Below are 20,855 nucleotides of genomic sequence, written 5' to 3'. Positions count from 1 at the left end.
CTGCACCCCTCTGCCCAGGTGAGCTGCCCCTGTCCTCTACCAGCACCTGCCAAAGCCACAGTTTCCCTTCCTGCCCCGTCTCGGGGCCCCATTTTTGTATGATCTCCTTGCCATCTCTCAGAGCCCAGCAGGAATGTCACTGCACCCCAAGACAGTGAGGTCCTGACACCCCAGCTGACTAGTAATCCCTTCTTGCCCTGAGGGTGTGTCTCCATGTTTGCTGAGCCCTTCTTGCTGGCCGGATGCCTTTTCAAGTGCTTTGCACAGATCAGTAAGTTGACTCCAAGGAAGCCGCCAACATCCAATTATTTCTGACTTGTAAAAATGGCAAGTTGATATAATTCAGCCTAAATACTTGGATCAATCCTTAGGACAACTGTTTAAGTTCGGTGTTATTTACAGGGGAGGGAGGCTGAAACCTGCAAGACTCAGGGGTCCTTGCATGTCACAAAGCTCAGGATTGGCTTCCTGCGGCGACGGGAACCAACACCACAGGGTGGGGGGCCTTACAAGGACAGGGATTGACTCTCTCAGAGTCTGGGGGCCCAGGGCCCAGATTCGGGGTGTCAGTGGAGTTGTGCTCCCTCCAAAAGCTCCAGGGGCGGGGGAGTCTTTCCTGCTCTTCCCTCTGTGAGAGCGGCCCCATCTCTCAAGTTCAGCCTCCTTCTCTGTGTGCTCTCCCTCCCAGGAGGACACTTGTTCCTGGATCTTGGATCCAGCTGGATAATCCAGGATTATCTTGCCCGGAGATCCTTATCTTAATCCCACCTGCAAAGACCCTTTTGCCAAATAAGGTGAATGCAGAGGACTGAGAAGTTCAGCCCACTGGCTCCTAAGTGGTGTCGTGGTGTGTGTCAGGATCACACCTGACAATGGTGTGATCTGCTCTCCTACCACCCACCCCTGCCCCCGCTGTGTCCATGCAGCAGCTGCCCAGCCCCAGACCCGACCCGGAGCCCCAAAATCCGCAGCCTCCCCCGCACCCACACCTGACACTCCACACGGAAAGCTTCTCTCCCTCTTTTTGTTTCTCCACCCGAAACACGTTGAAAGACATTCACTGCTTCTTTTCACAGGATTCTAACAGCCACGTGTGGGAGGAGCCCATGCAGACGGGTGTGTGAATCCCCGGCAGCAAGGACTTGATCCGCGAGTGTTTGCTGGGCACAGCGGGGTTTCTGACTCGGGGACCTCACTGGCGGGTGGGTGTGCAGCCCCCACAGCATCAGCTATGGTCCGAGGCAGAAGGGGCCCACACGGGCGAAGAGAACGGGAGGTCTGAGGAGGCTGACTGTATCTGAGGAGGAACCAACACTCTGAGTCCTCCCTGAGCTCACTGAATTCACTCGGAGCTCCTTTTTGGAAAGCATCATGATCCCCGCTTTGAGGAAGAAGTTGTCCAGAGACGGCAAGTAACTTGATCAAAGTCACACAGCAGCAAGCAGGGAAAGTGGGTTTTGAACCCATGTCCCTTTGGCTCTTCTCTTTATGCTAAGGGGAGTGGACAGGATCTGGGAAAACTGTGTCATGGAGAAGGGGACAGGAGTACAGAGCTGGAAGTTTCGGGGTGCTCAGGGTATGTGGGCGGGGGGCAGCCCCTGTCAGAAGTTTTCCCCCACAAAGTTCAGCATCCATGTTCCCACATGTGCGCCTACCAGGCCGAGGATGCAAGTCTGTGGTCCCCAGTCAGACCCACCTCTGCCCTGGGGGGCATCTCCTGGGTTATTTCCTCCCAGACAATGAACCAGGCAGTAAGGCATGGACTCCAGCCGTGTGCAAAGGGCTCAGCCACCTCTGTGAGCTGCGAGGCAAATGCTCCATACAGACAGCCAGGTTCCTCCCTCCCAGGGGTACAGGCTGGGGCAGAGGAGGAGCCCCAACCGGGGATGACCAAGTCCTGGGCAAGAAGGCATGGGGGTCACCCCGTGGGCAACATCCCCTCCTGCTGTAGGAGGTGTTCAGCTGCTCGTGGGTGGCATGCTTTCCGACGCGGTGCTGTCCACCCAACCCCTAATTTAAGACAAGCTCACGGGCTTCTCCAACAACCAGCAAGGACGAACCATCATCAACTCTGTTTTACCTAGAAGAACGTGAGCACACGGGAGTTACCCACCTGCAATCAGCCGGGGAATAAGGCATCACACAGGGCCACAGGCAGCCTGGCTCCAGAGTCCCCCCGCTTTTAACCTTGGCTAAACCTCTTCATTTGGGGACTTTTTTCATGACGTTACCAAAATGCCCCAGCTTTTCATGGAAGCGGGGGGTGGGCAACACTTGGCTCTGCTCTTGGCCCCCGTTCCAGGGAGCTTCCAAACACCGTGGGCACCCTAGCAGCGTCTCAGCATGTCTGTTAACTTTAGGATGGCTTCGAGGGACAGAGATAGGTCCCATTCTGGCTTAAAATGAGTACTGCCCTAGGTGTCGATAAGGGGCTTGCAAATGCTTAGCCACTGATTTCACAGCGGCCCAAACACAGGGCAGGAGAGACAAAAAGGTACAATGGTCCACCTCACCGCCTCCCAGCAGGACTGACCATATTTGGCAAAGCCTCCAGGCCCCCCACCCCACCCGCGTGGGACAGCCTCCCTGGCTGAGATACTGGTTCCCAGGAGTCTGGCCCCCTCGTGTCCCCTAACCAAGCCCCAGCCCACAGCTTTTTGAGGTGTGCCTCCCTTGGCGTCTCTAACAGGACACGGAGGTCTCCCCAAGCCTTGTTTGCAGATGCGGCAGGGGGTGCCAGCACCCCCCATTCCAGGCCACATCGTGTCTGGACCCCAGGAGGGCCCGAGACTGTGGCCCCAGCACCTGGAGCTAGCTGCCTGGGCTCCAATCTCAGTGCTGCTGTTCATTAGCAATGTGACCTTGGGCAAGGGAATTAACCTCCCCGTGCTTCAGTTTCCTTGTCTCTCAAAGAGGGATGATAATAAAATCCTGCACTTCCTGAGGCCGTGGGAGGAATGAAGGGGAACGAACCCGGGAGAGCTCCGGGTTCCACCTGCGGGTAATGCAAACTCCAGACGAGGTCACCCTCTCCGCTCTGCAGCTGTTGAAGACTGGGAGCCCCACGGCCATGTTCGTGGGACTCAGGTCCTGAGAGTAGAAAGCCTTTTTATGAGGAGCTGGGAGGCCACAGCAAGGTCACCAACCTGCCATATCTGTCTGGGTCTGTCAGACCCTGAATGCTTCCCATTCTTTCTTCTTGGCATATGCCGGTTGGTGGCCTGTCCCACACAGGTGGAATTCTCTTGGTGACTGAGGTGCTACTCCTCTGCATGCACCTGTATGTAGATGTGTTTCTTTTCCTTTCTTTTCTTTTTTTTTTTTAAAGATTTTATTTATTAGAGAGAGAGATCACGAGCAGGCAGAGAGGCAGGCAGAGAGAAAGGAAGAAGCAGGCTCCCCGCTGAGCAGAGAGCCTGATGTGGGACTTGATCCCAGGACGCTGAGATCATGACCTGAGCCGAAGGCAGAGGCGTAAGCCACTGAGCCACCCAGGTGCCCCTGTAGGTGTGTTTCTAAAGGGACACCTGGCCTTGCCCTCTTGGGGCTGACAGATAGCTGTGAGCCCCTCTGTGAGCTCTGAGGGGGACATTCCCAGGATGGGGAGGAGTCCCCTCACCAGCCTATCCAAGAGGGACCACCCAGACAGAAGGCCACACCCATGATCTCTGATGCTCACAGGATCTCAGCAGGTACTGGGTGAGCCTTGGAGAATGCAGGTCACCTTCCTGAGGCCACAAAGCAGCCTCACGCCACAAGCCTCCTGAGCACGCTCCCAGCCCCCCGGACCCCGCTCGGCACCCCAGCCCCACACCAGGGAGGGGACCCTTGACCAGAGCACATATCAATGGCCATAGATGTGTTGATTCCCTCATCCATTCACTGAACTGCACCACGAATCAGCGGGATGGATAGCTTTGGGTCAGAACGACCAGAGACACCATATTCTCAGGGAGCTTTCGGCAGAGTCAAGAGATGAATAAAACACCCAGGGTTCCAGCCTTTCCTCCTTCCTATTCCTCTCACACCCACAGGGATTCACTAAAAGGCACTTAAGTGAGTCTGGACAACCAGGACATCTTCCTGTAGGAGATGGCACGTAACTGAATATTGCTGGGCAAAGCCACTGGGTCAGGCAGAGGAACTGGCACAAACCAAGACTGAAGTCTCTTTGTCAGGGGCTCCCAACAGAGCCAGGGTTTGGTGGGGGCAGGGCAGGAGAAGGTGCTGAGGGGCTGGAGAGGCCTTGGATGCTGCTGAGGGAGCTCAGCTCCCCTGCGGAAGATGGGGAGCCCCAGGAGACACCAGGATCCAACATTTGCAGGCCTCCTCTGCTCGCTGAGCACTGCTCTCCCCGCCCCCTCAATTCTCTCCTAAAACCCTCTGGAGTACAAGGAAAACTGGGGCAGCCACCAAGGGCCATCCTCTGACTGTTCCTCTAGAAGCTAAACATAGATTTCTCCTATGACCCAGCAGTCTCACCTCTGGAGATCTAGCCAGTTCTACTTCTGGGTATCTACTCCAAAGACTTGATGAGGAAGAGAAAAGAATCCAACAGAGATCTGCATGTGAAGTTCCCAGCAGCCACCCTCCCGCCAGCCAAGAGGGGGAAATAGCCCGAGGGTCCGTGGATCGGTGGACGGAGAACAAGACCTTCAGGCTCAGCCTTTTGGGGGAAGCTCTGACAGCTGCTTCAATGTTGAAGGACCTCCAAGACAGGAGGCTAAATGAAAGAAGTCGATCCCGAAAGGACAAACACTGCTGGGTGCACATCTTCGAGGTCCTGGAGCCGACGAACCCTGCTGTGGAGAGGAGATGGTGGGTGTGGCGGCCCGGAGTGTGAACAATTTCATGGGGACAAAGTTTCACTTTGGGAAGAGGAGGAAGTTCTGGAGATGGATGGTGGTGATGGCTGCACTGTAGTGTGAATGTACTTCATGCCGCTGAATTGCATACTTAATGATGGTCGAAGTGGTAAATTCGAGGTTCTATAGATTTTAGCTCAATTTAAAGAAAAGCCAGTGAAGCAGAGGTGACCATTATCCCCATTGTACAGGGGCGCATGGGAAGGCTCAGAAGGAAGTGGGAGGCCCGAGCACAGGGGCCCTGCGGAGCACACCACTGGGGCTGGAGAAATCACTGCAGCTTTGGGAATGAGTGGGATGTGGGAGCCTGAGGCAGGGGTCAGCATGGATGGACAGAGGAAAGCGAGTGTGCAGGGAGATGTGGTTCCACCTTCCAGCAACTCACAGTGGGGCTCCCCGGGACTTAGAATCTGGACCCCAGGAGCTCAGGGTGGAGGGGCTGAGAGAGGGGGTCCCAGTGAACTCAGTGCTCTTAGAAAGAGCCACAGGAACTCTCCAACTCTGAAGGATGGGCAGGGAGATCTGTATGCGTTCACCCTTCATCATGTCCTTGGACTGTCTTTTCGGGATCACAATGGCTTGGATCACAATGGCTCTGGTGGGGGCCAGCAAGGAGGAGAGGGCAGGAAGAACCGAGAAAGCTTTTCAACTAGCTCATGTGCTAACGTACTAACGGAGGCCAGTGGGAGCAGGTGTGGAGCACCACTGCGGGCTGGGTCGCCCTTTTCTTTCATTGTAAAGAGAGTCCGGTGTCATAGTCCTGGGGCAGCCCCAAGGACACCATGAGGCAGCCACAGCCCAAGGGCTTCCATTAGGAGGAGAGAAAGGGAAGCCAGCCTGCAGACACTGGGTCCTGGGGAGCCTGTGGTGGGTGCGGGTGGGGAGGGCAGAGGGCTCTCTGAGACCCTGGGGGTACTCAGTCCACTTCGCAGAGCCCAGCTGCCAGCACCCTGGGTGGGGGGGTGGGCCTCTATGACCGAAGCGCCAGCCGCCTCCTGCAGCAGCTTCCACTGGACTCCGCCAGGAACCGCCACCCAGGGCCTTCACGAGGTTGTGCCAGGGACATTCCGGTCCCTTGGCTCTTCCTCCTCAGCCCCCCGACTGGCTCAAGAGTCACTTTTTCTGGCAATCCCACCCCTGTTGCAGGCCCACAGCTGCCCCCTCCTGGAAGCCCCCCTCGTCAGAGTGGGGACCCTTTCTGGGGAGGGGACCACACGGCTCATGTCTGGAACTTGGTCAGGCCTGGTCCATGGCAGGTGTTTAATCAACACTGAGGGAACTGAATTGGGTTCAAACGAAATCTACTCCATAGAAACAAGACGAATTCCATCAGAAATTTGGGAGCTATAGGTATATGTCACGAGTTGAAAGTTGACTGCCCAAAAGAGCCGTCTACACCCTAACCTCTGTGGACCTGGCAATGTGACCTTATTCAGAAAAAAGGGGCTTTGCTGCCGCAATTACCTGGGTGGGAAGGACAGATGAGGCTGTGCAAAGTGGAGGTGGAGATGGGAGTGACGCGGCCACGAGGCAAGGAACACTGGGAGGCACAAGGAGCTGGAGGAGACCAAGAAGGACTGTCACCAGGGTCTCTGGAGAAAGCTCGGCCCTGCAGGACACCTGGTTTTCAGGCCTGTGGCTCCGGGACTGTGAGACACATTTCTGTTGGTTTGAGTCCCCCAGTTTGTGATGCTTTGTTCTGGCAGATCCAGGTGTCGGACAAAGAACATGAGCTGTTTGGATTCAGACAACACCAGCTCTGCCTCTTGCTGTCTTTGTTGGGTTCTTAAACAGGTTACAGAAGCAGAGGAGGGAAACTCCAAGTCCCTTGGGGATAGTCAGAGAAAGGTTCACAGAAAAGACAGGAACCCATCTGGGTTTTGAAGGATGCATAGGAGTTTTCTAGGAGTAAATAAACAAGCAGTGGATTTGGGACAGAGGGAAGAGCATCAGCAAAGGTGCAGAGCAATGGAAGAGCATGGCCTGTGACTGGCAGGGAATGACGAGGCTGGGAAGACAGGGAAGCTCACTACAAAGCACCTGGCCTTCCCACCCAGGTTTGGATTTATCCTGTGAGTTGCTACAGAAGGGTTTGGGGGCATGGCAGAGCAATGACTAGATTGCGTTTTGGAAGGATGACTCTGCCTACACTGTGGAGGATGGAGGAAGGGAGGGAGACAGAACCTGAGGGGAGTAGGCATGGGGATCAGGGTGGCTGTGATCCCCAGTGCTCCAGAACCACCCATCCTTGGGTGCCCCTGGTCCTTAGGGACAATGGCTAGGCTGCCACTGCCCACCCTGCTGGGGCCGACGTCTGTCCCAGAGACAGTTCCCCTGTTCTATAGAGAGATGGGGATGCCTGACAAAGCTCAATATCATCAGCTCCCAAGTCCTCGATTTGCATTCAGTCTTACACACCACCACAGTCCTGCCGATGTGCACTCGGGTCCATGTTTCACCAAACACAGTGTTCTTCTCCATTAGTCCAGGCTCTCTGGGAAACACCTTCCATCAGGGTGATAGGCCATTGTTTACTTGGTCAGTCCCTTCTGATTAGACACTGAAACCTCCTTCCAATTTGTTTTTCACCATGAGCTTTTAAATGGCTATAATAACATCTTCGTATGGAAAATGTGACCACATCTCTGATATGTCCCAAGGAGAGATTTTTAAAAGTGGAGTCACTGAAGGTTTTTTTTTTTTAACTTTTTTTTTTTTTTTTAGATTTTATTTATTTATTTGACAGAGATCACAAGTAGGCAGAGAAGCAGGCAGAGAGAGAAGAGGAAGGGAAGCAGGCTCCCTGCTGAGCAGAGAACCCGATGCGGCTTGATCCTAGGATCCTGGGATCATGACCTGATCTGAAGGCAGAGGCTTTAACCCACTGAGCCACCCAGGTGCCCCATCCTTTGGCAGTTCTTGGGAAACATTATCAAATTACTTTCTAAAAGAAGCCACGAGCATTGCGTGAACATCACTGTTTCAGCACATCCCTGCTGGCACTGGCGATTACGGTAAGAAAAAATCAAAAACATCCACTAATTAGAAAGACAAGAAATGGTATCTAGGTTCAAATTGTATTTGTTGGGCCAACAGGGTGACGGACACACTTCAGCCTTGGTAACTCACAACATCTCCCTGAGCCACCCTTTGCTCCCTTCTCACGAGCACGGCAACAGCCCGGGAGCTCCCAGCCACAGATGACAGGGAAAGGCCCGGAGGGGACATTTGAGAAAGGATGGTGACGCAACCAAGAGGAAAAGTCCCTGTTTTTTCAAGACAGAACTGCACAGCTGGCCCCGCACATGGCTCTGTGGGGTCCACGGGTGGCTTCCCCAACCCCTCCTGGCTTCTTGTGTGGTGCTAGGGCCTGGGGTCCAGACCAGACAGACAGCTTATCCTGGGCTGAAGAGCATCCCCATGGGATTTCCATCCATGTGGGTCCTCAGGATGCGGCCCCATTTGGAAATGGGGTCTTTGCAGACATGATTCGTTCAGATGAGATCACGTCGGATCGGATAGAGCTGGTATCCTCGTAGGGAGAGGAGACAGACAGACACAGGGCAGAAGACCACGAGACAATGGAGGCAGGGATCAGAGTGGGCCAGCCACACGCCAAGGAACACCCAGAGCCACCAGAAGTTGGAGGCCAGAAAGGGTCTTCCCCTTGGAGGCGTCAGACAGGACGCAGGTTTGCGTACCTTGATCTCAGACTGCCAGTCGCCAGGATTGGGAAGGAGGACATTTCTGTTGTTCCAAGCCAGCCAGCTGGTGGTGTTTGCTGCAGCAGCCACAGGCAGGTAGCATCGTGGCTGGGCAGGGGTGAGGGAGCAGGTGGAGAAGCAGGTCACTGAGGGGCCCCAGCCCGGGCTCTGCTCAGGGGCTGTGCACGTGTGAAGGCCAGAGACCCCATGATGACGCAGACCCAGCGCTGCCTTCTTAGGGCCCACTGATGACTTGAGGCCGTGCCTCAGTTTCCTCTAACAAGTGCGCCATGGTGCTGCTCTGAGGACAGCAGGACAGGACACTCTTCTGGCACACGGCCGTCGTCCAGAAAATCTCAGTCCTTTCCTGCTCTGGTGTTCTGAGTGCAGTCTACCCCTTGGTGAGTGCCTAACTTCCCCGTGCCTCAGTTTCCCCATTTGTAAAAGGCGCCTATTACTCATCAACAAGACACTGCGCCCAAAGCCCTTAGGATGTTCCACTCCCAGGAAGGGCTCAGCAGAAAGTAGTTGTTGGGGGACAAAGGGAGTGTCAGAGACGATGAGGGAGGGGGTCCTTGGGCATGCCGCCCTCACCCCGCCCTGGGAAGCCGGCTGGGAGTGCAGACTCGGCAACCCCCCTCCCACCCCGCAAACTGCTGCATTCCACTCTGCGTCTAACCCGCCCCAGGTAGTTGTGTGCACACATGGAAACGCGGTGTCTCCTAAACTCAGAATTCCCAGGAACAGGCTGGGACCACGTGCTCCCAGGCACCCCCGCCTGGACCAGAGGGTTCCATGGCAAGTGGGGTGGGGCCTGCCAACTCCCAGGTGTTCCTTCTCCTCTGGGGCGGCTGAGAAACACCTCTGGATGAGCATTCTCTCCTCCAGGTGAGAAGCAGCTGGGGCTGCCCTGCAGGGGGGAGTCCTGCCATTCGGTGGGCATCAGGGCCTGGGGGAGGGTTACGGAGCTCAAAGGAGGCGATGACGGCAAACCAAGGTAAGGAGAGTTGCAGAGGTGTTTGTTGACTGACTGACTGAGGGAATAAATGAATGAAGGGCAACAGTGCCGTGTGGAAGGCGGGAAAACCCCCGGATTCTGGCAAGAGTGTTCTCCCTTGTGGGAAGAGTATCTGGGCAGCCAAAGCCTGCATGTGATCCCACTTGTGTGTCATGCCTGAATGTAGGTAATGTGTACGTGAAAACCTTACACACGAGTGTACACACACACACGCTCGCGTGCAGGACTCGGGACCTGGCACGCTGCCCTCCTACCTTATCCCCGCACCAGCTCTCTGAGCGGACCATGTGCCCCCCACCCCAGCCTTGGTCATTCTCTGAAAATACCTTGCTCGTTCTTTGCTACTTGGCTCCTCCCACTGAACAGAGCCTCCCTAGGATCAGAGTCTCTCTGCTCCCCACATCGCACAGCCTTCGTCCCCTGGTCTCTTGTAAAGACCCCTGTGATAACACAGAGGGCCCAGACACATAATCCCGGAGAACATCTCCACCCCAAGATCCTTCCCGTCGTGACACCCGCAGAGTCCCTCCGGCTCTCTCCGGTGGCGGTGGGTGGGGGAGAGGATCTGGACCATGCGGCTGGCCGTGGGGCTCGCAGGCGGGCGTCTGGGTGGGCTGGACCGCTGGGGGCCCAAACAGGTATTGCCCGCGGCCGTGGGCTCTGGTTTGGGGGGGGGGCGGGGAGTGGTGGGGATGAGGCCAGGGCCTGGAGGGATGGCAGGTGGGACATGGGGGTTGGCCACAGCTGGGGCATTTCTCGGCTGAGAGTGAACGTGAGCTCTGGCAGACTGTCCTGCTGTCGGGCTGGGGGAGACTGGCCCACCCAGGGCATGGGAGACCCCTGCCAGACGAGAGGGGGCAGTGGAGACTCAGGGCACACCCTCCACCCCCAAGAGCCAGGCTGGAGAGCTCTGATCCCGATATAACGGTGAGAAAAGTTACAGACCCACCCGGAGTGCACCGGACAGATTGGAAGGAAGCAGACACTTGGTTCCACTGTCTCTCACTGTGGGGCTGTGCTGTGTGCCCATGGGGCTTGCACCTCCTCCTGGGGGGGCTGGGGAGACCTCCCTTTATGAGCACCTGGTACCAGTCCCCTGGTCCCCCTGGGGGAGAGGAAGCCGGCGGAGGCATCTTTCTGACAGGGGATCCTCCCTGGGCTCCTACCTCAAGGAAGCCGGACCCTGAAGATCGGGTTTAATGAACAACAGCAGCGAGGCCACTTTATCCTGATGAATCTTTTATACAAGAGCATTTGCCTGTCCCACGGGCCGTAAACTTGTTTCCCAACGTGCAGGAGCTCACTTCCTCCCAGCCCCCCTTACCCCACCCCTGCCGTCCTTCTCACTCTGCTTCAACACTCACTCGCGTGTTCAACACAGATGCGGATGTCGATGAAGCCAAGACTGGCTCCCTTGGGAACCTCTGGGCACCATGGCCTGACTGGTTCCTGCGCCTTTTGTTCCAGCACATTCATATCAGGACCAAAGGGTGCCACACAGACGCTGGGGAGTGTGGGGACCCTGGCCGGGGAGGCAGGTGGTGCAGGGAGGGTGAGGGATGATAGCACCCGGCAGGTGGCCCAGACCAGGCCCTAGGGTGACTGTCCCCTTGGCCAGAGGAGAGGCCCAGGTGCCGTTCTGAGGCCGTCCCAGGCTCCAGGAAGGGTGGGCATCTGTCGCCATGCCCCAGGCTTCCTCCTGCTCCTCTCCCCGAGCCGAGGAGGAGCCAGTCTGGCGAGTAGAGCCGGTCTCCCATCAGAGCAGCTGGATGGGAGCCCAGCCTCCCTGGATCTGGTCTGTACGGGTGGGAAATCTGTTTGAAAAGCTTGGATGCCATCCTCACGGCCTGTGGGGGATTTCCAGGAAATGCCAGACGGCTTGCTGGGGTGCTAGCCTGCGGCTATGGGGAGGCTGGCACTGGCGGGGAGGTGGGGAACAAAGCAGCAGGGGTCTCAGGAGAGGAGACACTGGGCCTGACGTCCAATCTTCCTCACCTCTCAACAGCTTTGGGACCTGCTTGGAGTTACTAGAGAGCCCTCCGTCTTCCCTATGCATCTGTCCAGGGCCCTCGTCCAGCATGTGCACCTAACAAACGCTGGTTCTCTTGCCCTCCCATCCCTCATAAACGTTTTGCTGGGAGGTGTGAGAGGACCAGCCGCTCCCTGGGGCCCCGCACAACACTTGGGTTGCCACCTCCTCAGACCTCTCCAAGGCTCGGTGGTTGCTCCCTGCCATGGACTCACTTATGCACCAGTCCCCTGAGTGTTATTCAGGGTCTACTCTGTGCCATAGGACAGCACCTCTGGAGTCCAGCCTATTCAAGTCAACGATAATGAATTCTACCTGAGCCCCGCGCTCCTGGAACACAGCAAGGATTCAGAAATCCTCCCGCCCTTTGGTGTTCTGGAAAAAAACAGCTTACTGCAAAGCACCAGACTTCCCATGTGACTTCGATCTGACTCACAGATGTCCCCTTGTTTACCTGTGACAAGGCCAGAGACAAACCATCCAATTCCCATTCTCTGCGCATGAAAGCTGACCTGTTTGTCCCTACTGTCCAGTCTGTCCCTTAAGGTCCCAACGTGCCCCACCCCCTCACCCCATGAAGCCTCTCTCCTCCCAGCAGGCTGGCTCCCAGCCTGGCCCAGCGTGCAGTGCCCCGTGGCCTCCTGAGAACACCTGGTCAATGACAGGCACCAGGAATGATGCCCTCTGAGATACTGTCCCCACCCCCATCAATATGACCATCTCACCACCCCCCCAATGGTTCCTTCCAGCCAGGACAAGAAAGCCCTTCTCTGCCTGGCCTCAGGGTGTTTGCCAGGCTGGGGGTTCGAGCCCTTTCCCCAAACCAATCACCCCGTTCCACAAAGTCCTTGTCTTAAGTCCAGAACTGGTCATTTTTCATATGTGCTTATCTCTTCTTTTAGAGTGGGAGGGGCAGAGGGAGAGGGAGATAGAGAGAGAGAGAGAGAGAGAGAATCCCTGCACACTCTATGCTGAATACAGAACCTGACCCGGGGCACGATCCTACGACCTGAGACCATGATCTGAGCTGAAATCAAGAGTCAGGTGCTCAACTGCCTGACCCTCAAGGTTCATCTGTGGGTTCATGTGATGAGATTTCCTTCCTTTCTGCGGCCCAACAGCATTGCAAGGAAGGCACACCAAGGTTCCTTCCGTCAATGGACAGACACCTGGCTTGTCTCCACCTCGGGGCCCACAGGACCAACGCTCCTCTGAACACGGGTGTGCAAACCTCTCTTTGAGCCCCAGCCTTCTGTTCTTTTGGATATATGCCCAGGAGTGGGTTTGCCGGACCCCTCTGGTCCATCCGCCCACGTTGTGTGCGCCCACTGGGGCTGGTGGTGTCCTAAGCTCCCAGAAATATATGTGGCTCTTTCCTCGTGAGCACAAACCATCTGAGTCTGGGAGCGCCAGCGCCTGAGCGAACCGCAGGGGTGTGAGGGAGGGCGGCGGGGGCTGTGAGGCGCCCCCACGTGTGTCCACTGGGGGGGAGGCACAACCTAGTCAGAGATGGTCAGACCCCCAAACACAAAGACCGCCTCAAAGGCCCACCAGACTGTGAGAATAAAAACACAGATGATAAGAAAAGCCGTGGTCAGGGGCCCATCCCAGAAATGAGGATGTTCTGGAACATGCACTCCTGATGGAGCTTTCCGGATCATGTCCTCTGGGGGCATCAAAGACCTTCCCTTTGGGACAACCGGTCTGGCTGCAGTGCTTGGAGCATGGTGTTGAGAAGGATCCCAAAATCCATGTGAACTCAGGGGTTGATCGACTGGTGGGTCTGCCCGAAACGTGGGGCTGGGTGAGCCCAATACGTGCTGGAAACTCCTGATGGTCTACCCCCATCACTTCACAAAGGAAGAAACAAGGCCCAGAGAGAGTGCATGCTTGCCCCAGTGTAGCACAGCTGGAAGGAGCAGAATTCAAATTGTCTGAGGACACTTCCCTCAGCCACCTGGGAAGATGACCGAAAGCACATATCTGATTCTGATGCTCTCCCCATCGCTAACCTCGGGCCACAACCTCAGACACCGGGACATTCACCTCACACACGTCTGGGGAACAGGACCCCTCTCTCTGCACCGGAGCCTGGCTGTGCCTGCCCCTGTGGCTTTGCCCAAGCCCACAGCTCACACGGATCCCTTATCAGCGACTTCTCTGGACTGAAAACCAACATTAGCCACTAGAAGAGGATTATAAAATCTAAAAGTGCAGAGCTAGAGGGAAATTTAGGCAGCTTCTAGTCTACTGTTTTCCAAAGGGATGATATTTGGGGGAAAAAATTCAGTGGCTAGAAAATTAAAAATAAGAAAAATTAAGAAAAATAAAAACGCCAGGTAACACTTATTTTTCAGCACTACCTGGGTGCTAGACGCTGCTCAGAGCACTCTGGACCTAGCAGTTCTCTTAAGATGGCCAGCTTAGCACACAAGTGCTACTCCAATTCCAGTAAGAGAGTTCTTCTTTGCTTTGGCTACCAGGAAGCTCCTGGCTAAAGGTGAAGCTCATGGTTGATTGGCAGGACCGCATGTACATTCCTCAGTCTGTCAGAACAAAGTCCCACAAACTGAGAGGCTTAAACAATGGAAATTTATGGTCTCACAGTTTGGGAGGCCAGACACCAGAAGACCCAGATCAAGATGGCCGCAGGGCTGTACCCTCTCTGAAGGTATAGAGAAGGGTGTGTTGCAGGCTTTTCTTCTTGCTTCTGGTATTTTCTTGGTTTGGGGTGGCAGAACTCCCACTTCCACATGGAATTCTCTCCGTGTGTGTCTGTGTCCAAATTTCTCCATTTCTAAGGATACCGGGCATCCCAGGTTGGCCCACTCTACTCCAGTATGGCCTCATCAAAATGACTTGACTTGGCACATTATATCTGAACAGCCCTATTTCCAAAGAAGATCGAGTCTGAGGCTCTGAGCGTTAGAACTTCAGCGTAACTTGGTGTGGGACAAGCCTCCTTCCTGCTCGCCATGTCCTCATGCAGATGTTCACGGTGTGTGTGGGGGCAGGGAGGGGGCTTTCTGGAGTTTCAGGGCCCCCCCCATGAACTTTTTAATCTTAATCATGTCATTAGAGGCCCCATCTCCAATACAGCCACACTGGTGGCAGGGCTGGACCAGGTGACTTAGCGTGGGGGGTTGGACAGAAACACAGAATGCATCACCACCCGTCACCATATGTTAAACATTCCCATGTAACAACCACGCTCCTGGATTCCCCTTATCCCCGCCTCCATTTCTCCTTGTATACTTAAGAAATATAAACATTTATTTGTATTTCTAGGTTTTTTGGGGGGGTGCAAAGCAGGTCTTGACCACAAACGATGAAATAATGGAACTACTGTGTGTTGATGTACGGGAGCCCAAATGGCAGGAAATGCAGTGTCGTGCAGGTCTGGTATTTCCCAGCCCCCTTTGGCCCCTGAGGCCTGCGGTCTTCCCCCTGTTCTCTTTGGAGTCCCCAAGCCCCCTCAGGATCTGTGGCAGTGGGGACAGTGATGAGGGGTCCGGCACACAGGGCTCGGGGACCCCCTGCTCCCTAAGTCAGAGCGTCTCGATTCTTCTCTGTGCACTGGGCTCCCATGTAGCCTGTTACGCCTGAGCCCATGGCCTAGACTGTTGGGAAAATCCTGAGGTCAGAGCAGCACCGGCAGATCAGCCAGCAGGAGGAAATGTCTCTCCTTAGAGCTGGCGGTCCACTCTCTCTGCCCATCTGCCTACAGCCGAAGGGTCGGGCAGTCCAAAGCAAACGCACTAAGAACATCTGGTCGTCTGAGATTCTGAGAGACCAAAAGTAAAAGGACCAGGTCTTTTAGCAATTGGACTTGCGTGTCGGTAGCCTGGCTGCTGATTCCCTCTCGGGTCTGGGAGACACAGGCGAACTGATGAACTGGGTCACCCGGCGTGATATCCAGGCCAGGCCCTTCGGGGTGTTCCAGCGGCCGCCTCTCCGTGTCATTGACTCGAGCCCACCCTGTCTCTTGCACCGTGTCACCGGCTGACTTGTGTCCCCGCTGAATTCAGATCCGAGTCCAAATCCCCAGTGACTCTGAATGTGACTGTAGGTGAAGACAAGGCCTTGAAAGAGATGATTCAGGAAAAATGAGGTCATCTCAGTGGGCTCTGATCCAATATAATCCATGTCCTTATTAAAGAGGAGGTCAGGACATGGACACAGGGAGAAGACGTCTGTCTCCAAGGCGAGGCCAGAATGATCCAGCCCTGTCCACACCTTGATCTCCAAATTCTGGCCTCCAGAATGCTGGAAGAGTCAATGTCTGTTGTGTAAATCCCTAGCCTGTGGTATTTTGGGATGGCAGCCCTAGCAAGCGAGTACTTTCCGTGCTTGGAAACCTACCAAATTCAGGCATTGACAGTAAACAAGAGAAAATTTTTGTCTACATCTGGACCCTTTCGGAAGTCTGTTAAAAATAATTTTCAGAGAAAGGTGAAATCCTGCTTCTCATACAGATATGACTATGCATATGTGTTGAAGGTTTTATTTAACACATTAATCAGGGAGAGAACCGGGCAGATATTCTAACTGATTCAAAAGAGAATCCAAAGAACAGACACATCTTCAGATGGGGAACATTGACATGAATATGAAGTGGAGAGAGGACTGGCTCCTCACTGTGGAGAGCGGCCCATTGAGGCTCAGCTGGACAGGACAGAGTCTACCTGTCCACAGACAAGAATTATTTTGTACTCCTGCGGCCCCAGGCTGAGTCAGGTTTATGCTTTAATTGGAAGGGTGCTCTTTCGAAAATTATTAATTTTATTCTCTTTCACTTCCGAGAACACGACCGTCCTCCTTGATAGCCAGAAGCATCCATCTGCCTTGGGTGGGGATGGGAGGAGGTTAGGAATATTATAGAAGAAGCAAAGAGAAAGACCAAGGAATTGAAGAAGATCTGTTCTAAGAGGCAAAGAGACAGGATTTTCAGAACTCCTGTCTCCTGTCCGTCGGCTTGTCACAGGCTAGGCCCAGCTGGAATGTTCTCAGGTGGTAGTGAGGCCAGTGGGATGTTTTTGTCCTGAGGGTAGAGGAAGGAGAGAAGGCGGTTTGACGTAGGGGGATCAGACAGGTGCCCCATTCTCCCTCTCCGGGGAGCAGAGGGGAGCCCCACTTCCTGATTAGCTCTGGCATCTCTTCTTCTTTTCCAAAGTTCTGTGGGATAGGACCCCAGCCTTAGGGCCTCATTTTGGGGGGATGGGGGAGTAGACAAAATTCAGTCCACAACAAGCACTTTCTTTCATTCCAGAATGTCTTTACCCCAAGTGGAAACCCCAAGCTCGTGAGCAATCACTTCCAATTACCCCTCCCCCAGCCCCTGGCATCTGCTTTCTTTCTCCGTGGCTTTGCCTGTTCTAGACATTCCATGTGAATGGAATCACATCACGCAGGCCCGCTGGGTCTGGCCTCCTTCACTTTGCATCATGTTTGTGAGGGTTACCCATGTGTTAGAGCTCTCATGTAAGTTCATTTGTACAGAGACACGGAGAAGCCAGGGAACTGGGCTGAGTTCACAACGCTGTTGAGTGGGGGCTCCTCTTAGAGCTTCTGGGAAGGGGGAGGGCCCAGGCTGTGGGGTTCCCAGGGCATCTCCTGGGTGAACACTGGAGACTAGGACACGGAAGGACACTCAACAGGGACAAGTGATCCATGACCAGGCAACTTCCCTTCTTAGGACGCATCCCTCCAGACTGGGGGAAGAGAACACTGCTTTGCCAGCAGATGGCTTGGGAGGCTTGAGGGGGTTCAGGAGGGTGAATGCACTTTGCCACCTGCAGGGTGCTGCGGAGGTTGGGGGGATGCCCAGCAAGGAGTCTCCCTGCGGGAAGGCTGAGGACCGCACCCCCCCACCCCCACCCCCGCCCGCCTCTGGCCTATTGTGAGGAGCTATGGCGCCATCTGGTGGCTGGAAGGAAAGCCGCCACGAAGCGCCCAGGGCGGCCAGCAGATGAACTTGCAAATTCAAGGGCAGGGAGCTTGTTTGTGGAGCACCAGCTACCTGCCCAAGAGCCCAGGACCCGGCAGGGCCCTTCGCAAACATCCTCAAGCTGAGGGCAAGCGCGATGGGAATATCAGACGCGAGTTCAAGGTGTGCATGGCAATGCACGTTTCTGGGACAAGGGAAGAGGTTTCTCACAATGTGTGGCAGAAAAAGGCAGAGGATTAGGCATGGTACAAGCCGATTAAAAACAGGTCTAAGTGGCGAGATTGATTTGTACCTGAGCGCACAGGAAAACAGCTGCAGGGAAACAAGCCAGGGTGTATACGCGGAATGTGGAAGGGGTACCGAGCCCGTGAAGGGCCGAGGCCAGGCTTGGGCAGAGTCTCAGCAGGTGTTGGCCCCTGTTGTCAGGACAGGTTCAGTCTTCATCAGCCTCATCATCACCCCTGGCTGTTGAAATCATTTTTCCCTTTTACTTGTACATATTTTCTGATTTTTCTCTGCTGTCTAAGGACTCAGAAAAAAGAAGAAAATAAAACAGAGGATGGGTGCCATTCGCCCCCACGGAGAGATGGGCTGTGAGTCTCGTGAATATCGTGGCAGCAGGTGGTTCTGTCCACAGCCCATCAACACCAGGCAGGCAAGCCCTGCAGGCTGGGCTGGGACTGGTGCTGGCTCTAGGCTCTGCCACCCAGATGCCCTGGGACACAGGGATCCCAGACCTCAGGGGGTCACTTTCCTCATCTATAAATGGAGGGATCCCAGGACCAACCTCACAGGTTACGGTGTTCACACGTGCGGACTCCAGTAAAGCAAGTTCCCTTGTGCCTGGTGCATGGTAAACACGACGTGTCTTTGCTGCTGTAACCAGGCAAACCGCTTCCCATCTCAGAACATCAGTCCAGCGAGGGATCTAGACAAGACCAAGGTTTCTGTGGGACTGGCCCTTGCACCTCACACCTACTACCTGCCTCAGAGCCATCTGGGAAATTCGCTGAAAGGCGGACTCCTAGGCCTTGCCTAAAATGTCCAAATCTGTACTGTTCGCAGAGTCCACAGGAGAACCTTGCAGCTGAGCTCACAGGAAGTTGAGACCCATGGAAACAGGGTATCATTTCTAAGGTCCCTTCCAGCTCAGACATTCTAAGATGTTGGGTTCTTCTGGAGACCTGCCCAGTCTCTTGACCTCTGCACCCCAATTTTGTAATAGGAAAGGCAGTTCTTGGCCCTGGCAGGCTGTTTTCGGAGACTCAGAAAGCACTAAGGCTGGAGGGGCTCATGCTGTAGCAGTCAGGACACTGATGTCCAGAGAGGGGAGGGCACGCTTGGCCCAGGCTTTGTGCATGCCACAAAATCCAGGCCTGTCCCTGTCAGATAATTTGAGCTGTCCCAGCTCACATTCACACACTTCTGAGTCTTTTCACCACTTGTAAGTTTTTCTTTATTACAGTTCAGGCTATGGGGCAGAGTGATAAGGGGAGAAAGGGAAGAGACCGGAAATATGAATGAAAAGATATTTGAAATTAATGGCTCCCTGGAATTTTATTCTACAGGAACAAACTCCTTTGTCTAGCAGATTTATTCAAGGGGAGGCCCTCAGCCTGGGCAGGTCTTTCTCTTTGAGCCTCAGGCAAACCCAGCACCTGCAGAGGCCCCAGTGCCTTACAGGAGGCGCTCCGTGTTTATGGATGAGGGGCAACTCTGAGGGCTTTTAGCCTGAGTAGCAAGAAGAATGAAGCTGCTGTTTCATGAGGTCAGAAAGAGTAGGGGGCAGAATCAGGGCCTAGGTTTTGGAAAGTTTTCAGACTGGGGGGCCTACTGGACATTCAGATGAGGATGATGGGGAGATAGCTGGGTGTCAGAGGCCAGGGGAGGCCCTGGAGGACACAAGTTTGAGAGTCGTGAGCAAACAGCCCTTAAGCACTCATTAGATGTGAGGAGATGGCCCAGCGAGGCAGCAAGGACAGGAAGGGGTCCGGACCTGGGCTCAGAGGCACCCCAGCTGTCAAGTGTAGACTGATGAGAATGGAGAAAGAGACGGAGACTGAGCAGCCGGTGAGCCGATGGGAATCTAGAGAAACAGACCACCCAGCATGTCCTGATGCTTGTCTCATGGAGGAAAGAGGCCTTGACTCACTGTTGGACTGCCAGTACTGCCTAGGAGTCAGCTACAGTGGGGACCCCTGGGCGAGCAGTGGGGACCTGGACACAGCTTGGTTTCAATGGAGTCGTGAGGACAAAAGTTGTCTGAACAGGATTCTAGAGAGAAAAGAAAAAATTAGAGGATCTATCCAGGAGGTCCAATATTTTGAATAAAGCTATTTCAAGAACATTCTTTTGACAATTATTTGTTGAGCATCACCAAATGCCAGGCACTGTCCTGGGCTCAGGGGAGATAGCTGTAAACGGGAGACAAAAGGCCAGGGAGCTCACATCTGGATGAGGAAACCAGTACAATCGAGAGCAGGTCAGGCAGTGGTTGTCCTGAGACGGAAACAGAGCTGGTGGGGAGGACAGGGGTGTGTGTGGAGAGCTGTAGTTTTACTCGGGGGAGCAACCTACAGACACAGAAAGGCTGGTAGGGGTAGGGGAGGTTCCTATTTGTTTTTACCCTCTCAGAGGAAAAGGAATCAAGATCATGATCAAGATCTTGCCTCAATGGGCAAGAGGGTGTGGAGGCTGGAAAGGACTATGAAGACCACAGAGCAGAGTCACCGAGCGCAGCACCGAGGGGTCTGGACCAGCGAGGAAGGCTGTGACGTGGCCGAGGTCACTGGAAGTGAGCTGGAAAGCAGAGAAACACCGGCTGGGTTCAGACACCCAACTTTGGGAGGAGGGCAGGGTTGGGGGCTGGTCAGACAGCTCTGGGAAGGCGGCTGGGGGCTGGATCCTGGTGTGAGGGGCCACGGGTTTATACTGGGAAGGAGGTGGAAGGGACGTGAAGGGTGGGAGGGGCAGTGGGCGGATTGAGTGGATCACTGGACAGGAGGTCCTAGGGGATGAGGGCTGCTGGACCCAGGATACCAGAGGGAGATGTGGAGGACAAGCGGAGGAAGGAGGAAAACCCCGCTCACAGGTGGCTACAGCAGTTCAAGCGGACTCCCAGGCATATCTGTGAGCAGGTTCTCAGCCTGACTGGCCACGTGTCCCTCTGCAGGCTGCTGTGCCCACATGAACCTCAGGTTCATCTGTAAGGGGGGTAACTACATCCTTGCTGCTCCAGACCTACAGGGCTGCAGGGCCAGTGGTGGCTGGAAAAACCTGGAAGCGAACCCAA

Source organism: Mustela nivalis, assembly GCF_964662115.1.
Source record: "Mustela nivalis genome assembly, chromosome: 4".
Lineage (NCBI taxonomy): Eukaryota > Metazoa > Chordata > Mammalia > Carnivora > Mustelidae > Mustela > Mustela nivalis.
This window is presented reverse-complemented; position numbering follows the sequence as displayed.